Below are 5736 nucleotides of genomic sequence, written 5' to 3' on the forward strand. Positions count from 1 at the left end.
TTTATATAATTTTATTGATTTCAGAGAGGAAGGGAGAGGGAGAGAGAGATAGAAACATCAATGATGAGAGATAATCATTGATTGGCTGCCTCCTGCAAGTCGCCTATTGGGAATCTAGCCTGTAACCTGGGCATGTGCTCTTGACCTGGATCGAACCTGGGACCCTTCAATCCACAGGCTGACGCTCTATCCACTGAGCCAAACAGGCTAGGGCTGATTTAAAACTTAATGAATACTGTCAAATTGCTCTCAATGACAAATAGTCAAGAAAAGGAACAGCTCTGGCTGGTTAGCTCAGTAATTAGAGCATCCGCCTGAGGACCACAGGTTCTCATGTTTGATTCCTAGTCAAGGGTACATACCTCGTACCTCTGTTGTAGGTTTAATCCCTTGCCTCAGTGGGGGCTCATTCGAGAGGCAACCAATTGATGTGTCTCTCTCATATAGATGTTTCTCTCTCTCTCTCTCTCTCTCTCTCTCTCTCTCTCTCTCTCTCTCTCCCTCCTGCCTCCCTTCCACTCTCTGAAAATCAATGGGGAAAAATCCTAGGGTGAGGATTAAAAAGAGGAAGAAAGAAAAGGAACAATTGCTGTGAACAAATAACTCGTAAGAATAAGAATAATAGCTAAGATGTTTTTGAGCACCTACTGTGTGCCAGGCTCTTCCTGTTTATTAATTTTACTCTCATCAGAGAGGCACCCTGCTTCTCTCCCATTTTATAGAAGACTGTTGGAGTAGATGGTTATAAAAGGAACTGTGGATGCAGAGAGGGCACACTCCAAGTTATGATTCTCCCAAAACCGGGAAATCTCCACTTACACACATTTTAATTTTTCCTGCGTGATTGGGTAGCTTAAAATGGAGACGATGCCCTGGCTGGTTTGGCTCAGTGGATAGAGCGTCGGCAGGTGAACTGAAGGGTCCCAGGTTCGATTCTGGTCAAGGGCACATGCCCGGGTTGCGGGCTCAATCCCCAGGAGGGAATATATAGGAAGCAGCCCATCGATGATCCTCTCTCATTATTGATGTTTCTATCTCGCTCCCTTTCATTTCCTCTCTGAAATCAATAAAAACATATTTTTTAAAAAATGGAGACGAGAGGCCCTGGCCCGGTAGCTCAGTTGGTTAGAGCGTTGTCCTGATATGCCAAGGTTTCAGGCTCCATCTCCAGTCAGGGCACATACAAGAGTCAACCCATGGATGCATAAATAAGGGGAACAACAAATCGATGTTTCTCTAAACTCAATAAATTTTAAAAAATTAAAAATAAATAAAAATGGAGACTAGAGTAGCCAATTCCTCTTCTGTGTTTCCCTCTCCTGTAAGATCTCTTTGCTATTTTAGCTCCAGAGGCTGGAAACTGCATTCCAATGAAGTCTCTTTATGGACACTGACGTGTGGATTGACAGAGTTTTCTGGCATCATGAAATAATCTTTTTTTTGGTGGTTTCTCAACCGTTAGCCAGAAACAAGTGCTTCACCTTTTTTGTGTGGGCACTCCACACGAATTGAACACTGGGCCCTCCCTTTTAAAGGTATTCAATTCTCTGAGCACCCCCATTCACCCCCCCACCCCCACCCCCCGCCCCCCAGCTTAACTTGTTTCCTTCCATTGTGAAAAGAAAATTCCATGAATGCAGAAGCTGAGACACATGAATTTTTGTTTCTTCTCAAGGTGCTTACCTAAGATGAGCTTTGTGAGTGGAATGCAAAGAGCCATCGAAAGGAATCTCAATCGCATTAGAGCAGATAAGCAGTTATCAGATGGTTGGACTGATCGGCTGGTTAAGTATTTTCCTAAGGAAGCCAAGCTCCATAGTGCCTTCGGAGCGGCTTCCCCAACTAACCGGGTGTGGCCTGCTAACTTTTGCTTTCATTTTTTTTATACTCATATTTTTTTTCTATCAGCCGCAGCCAAGGCAGGTTTTAACTTTACAAAATTAAAGGGCTGGGAGGTGTCCCTATTCTGTTGCCCACCAAGGCAATCCCTAAATCGCTGAGTGTGATCCCTGCTGTAAACACGGGCTCATCTGTTTTCTAGAGTGAGGGTTTGGGACAGAGTGAGGTTATTTGCGGAGGTTTCTTCCAAGATACAATCTGCCATTTCTCAAAGTAAAATTCCAAGGCAGATTGCGAGCCACGGCTGATGGGCGCCCCCGAAGTGAGAATTCTTGTGGACTTAAATCAAACAACAAGTCACAACCGCCCCGAAGGCATACTCATCATTTTTCATCAACTTTTTTTTTTTTTCCTTTCCGGCGAAAGACATTCTCAGAATTTGAAAAAGCCTATTCACTGGACCAGTCGTAATATTCATCATAATTATAAAAACGACAGGGTTTTAAAAGCCAGATGCCAGCCCAGTGAGAAAGCGCTTGCTAGGACTTGGGGCGGGAGGAGCCGGGGAGATTTCACGTCTGCAAAGGAAGGGTAACGGGCAGGGAGATCCTGACTCCAATTATAAAGCAAAGACAAAATCCCTCGAATCCTTTCAATTCATCCATCTTCTCCGGCCAAATTGTGTTCTTTCTCCTCCCCGCCCCCTCTCACATTTCCATAAACAATATGACTACGGGCTGAGCCCCTCGGCCAGCAAATAAAGGCGCAGGGCTAAGTAAATTTGCTTCCCAGCAATTATTTTTGTGAGGTCACGGAGTTAAGCATTAAAAGAAAACTGCTGCGACCGAGGGTATTCAGTAACTGTATGATTTGTGCTGCAAAACTGACAAAAGAACTCAGCCCCCCTTTTACTTTATACCCACAGAAATCATTGACCACGGGCCTTTGTTCCCTAAATTCACCTAAGAGGAATCTTTCACTCGAACGCCCCTGCATGGCCGCTAATCCCCGCCTGCCGCCGCTTCCCAAGGAAAGTCCATTTGATCTGAGTCTACGCCTGCAAATTATCAGGATAATTACGATCTTTTTTTAAAAAATGAAAGGAAAAATATAAAGAAAACTCCACCAAGATCTTTAGTATCCAGAGCAGGAATTAGCAAACTCTTCCTGAAAAGGGGCAGAGAGTGAGTATTTTCATCTTTCTGGGCCTCACGTAGGGGACTGCTCAGCTCCGTGCTGTGGAATGAAAGCAGACAAGGACATCACTTAGTAAGTGGTAGTGACAGCTGGGTTCCAATAGAACTCTCTTTATAGACACCGAAACCTGAATGTATGTAACTTGCACGTGTCATAAAAACAATACTCTTTCGATTGCTTCTCAACCATTTAAAAATGTAAAAACCATTCTTAGCTCGGGGCAGAGTTGGCCTGGGAACTGTAGCCAGCCTTGGAAAAAACCCTTCTTGGTCTGAGGTGTGTGGATTATATCCCATGGGTCTCCCCACACTCACAGGGAAGTATGGAGGCTTGAAAACACAACCGGACGATGATTTCTGGATTGTAATATCCTATCCCAAATACAACGAGGAATCCCAGGAATCTGAGGCAGAAACTGGACTTCATGCCACTTATTCTGAAAAATGCCCATCAGGCTGGTGATTGTACTAGTAGATGAACCCATTCAAATCCTAGGAAAGTTAGCATTCTGGTGGGACAGGGAAAACTCACCCAAGGCCTTCCTTGCACATGTTTCTCATCCTCGGCCTTCCTGACACTGGGGCCAGGTAATTCTCTGTTGTGGCGCTGCCCTGGGCACTTAGGGTTTGTTTAGCAGCATCGCTGGCCTCCACCCACTAGGTGCTAGTTGCATCCCCCAAGTTGTGACAACCCAAAACATGTGCACGCATTGGCCCTGTGGGGGACAAAATCATCTCCAGTTGAGAATCACTGACCGAATGAGCTCTCTCAATAGAACTTTCGGTGATAATGGAAATGTTTTATAACAGGACTGTCTACAAACTATTAGCCACTCATCAGTACTAAGTACTTGAAATGTGCTAAGGTGCCTGAGGAGCTGAATTTTAAATTTTATTTAACTTTAATTGCTTGAAAGTTAAATTTAAGTAGCCACATGTAGCTGGTGGCTACCATACTGTATGGTGCTGCTTTAAACTATTTTATTTATTGATTTGAGAGAGAGAGGAAGAAAGACAGAGAGAGAGAGACATTTTTGTCCAGCTGGTGTGGCTCAGGTTGAGCGTCAACCTATGAACCAGGAGGTCACGCTTCAATTCTCGGTCAGGGCATGATCCCCAGTGTGGGGCATGCAGGAGGCAGCTGATCACTGATTCTCTCTCATCATTGATGTTTCTATCTCTCTTTTCCTCTCTAAATCAATAAAAATATATCTACACTAATAAAAGAGAAAGATGCAAATTGACCATACCTTTGCGATGCCCACCAGCCAATCAGGAGTGAGTATGCAAATTAACCCAACAAAGATGGTGGGTTAATTTGCATACGCAGGCGCTGAGCGGCCAGGGGCGGGGTGGGACACTTGCATTGTCACTATGGCAATGACTCAGGAGTTCTGCACCACCCCAGCAGCTCCGGGCCTCTGGGCAGCATGGGAAGGCAGAAAGGCAGCTACGAGCGGGAACGAAGGCAGAAAGGCAGCTCTGGGCTGGAGTAAAGGCGGAAAGGCAGCTCTGGCCAGAGCAAAGGCGGTGCCAGCAGCCAGGGGAAGGAAGGCCCATTCTTGCACAAATCTTCGTGAATTGGGCCTTTAGTATATATATAAAAGACATTGTTATTCCACTTATTCATGCATTCATTGGCTGCTTCTTATATGTGTCCTGACAGGGGAATGAACCTGAAACTTTGGCATACTGGGATGAAGCTCTAACCAACTGAGCTACCTGGCCAGGACCTTGAGTCTTATTACTTTAGAAGCCTCATAGAAATGGAATTATTCAATATTTGTTTTTTTTGCGATTGGCTTATTTCACTTAGCATAATGCCCTCTAAGTTTATCCATGTTGTAGCATATGACAAAATTTCTTACTTTTTAAAGGCTGAATAATATTCCAGTGTATATATTTACATGTTCTTTATCCATTCATCCCTTGATAGACATTTAGGTTGCTTCTACTTACTGGCTACTGTGAATAATGTGGCAATGAACATGGGTGTGTGAGTATCTCTTCGAGATGCTATTTTTAATTCTTTAGGATAAATACCCAGAAATGAGATCACTGAATAATATGATAGTTCTATTTTTAATTTTTTGAGGAGCTGCCATACTCTTTTCCATAGTGGCTACACCATTTTGCAATCTCACCAGTAGTGTATAAGGACAATTTCTCAACATTTGTTATTTTCTGTTGGGGGTGGGGGTGATAGTGGCCAATATAATGAGTATGCAATATATTTCTGTGGTTTTGACCTGCATTTTTCTGATGATTAGTGATGTTGAGCATCTTTTCATAGGCTTGTGGACCTTTATATGTCTTCCTTGGATAAATGTCTACTCAAGTCCTTTGCCCATTTTTTAACCAGTTTATTCATTATATATTCTGGATATTAAGCCGTTATCCAGTATACTAGAGGCCCAGTGCACAAATTTGTGCATCAGGGCAGATCGGGGCTGGGCCTGTCAGGAGGAGGAGACAGCGGGAAGTTGGCCAGCCGGCCCACCCCGATTGGGGCCCGATCAGGGCCGGGCCAGCTGGGGGGAGAGGCTGTAGGCAATTATCCAGCGGACTCCACCTCCAATTGGGATGGGGGAGCCAATTGGGGGCAGGGCCTGCTGTGGGGAGGGGCTGTGGGCAGTGGGCCAGCCAGCCCCGCCCTCGAATGGGGTCAGGGGGACGATCAGGAGTCAGTGGCTGAGGAAGG

The 5736-nt window shown here is 44.9% G+C and overlaps 1 long non-coding RNA gene across 1 annotated transcript; it reads left to right on the plus strand.

The window, feature by feature from the left end:
• The first annotated feature begins 1402 nt into the window (after nt 1-1402).
• Nucleotides 1403-3208, plus strand: LOC111827757. Its single transcript, XR_002831484.1, has 2 exons — nt 1403-1535; nt 1676-3208. It is a non-coding gene; the product is annotated as an uncharacterized LOC111827757 (long non-coding RNA).
• The last annotated feature ends 2528 nt before the right edge of the window (nt 3209-5736 follow it).

The sequence above is a fragment of the Myotis lucifugus genome, unplaced genomic scaffold, assembly GCF_000147115.1.
Source record: "Myotis lucifugus unplaced genomic scaffold, Myoluc2.0 scaffold_215, whole genome shotgun sequence".
Taxonomy (NCBI): domain Eukaryota; kingdom Metazoa; phylum Chordata; class Mammalia; order Chiroptera; family Vespertilionidae; genus Myotis; species Myotis lucifugus.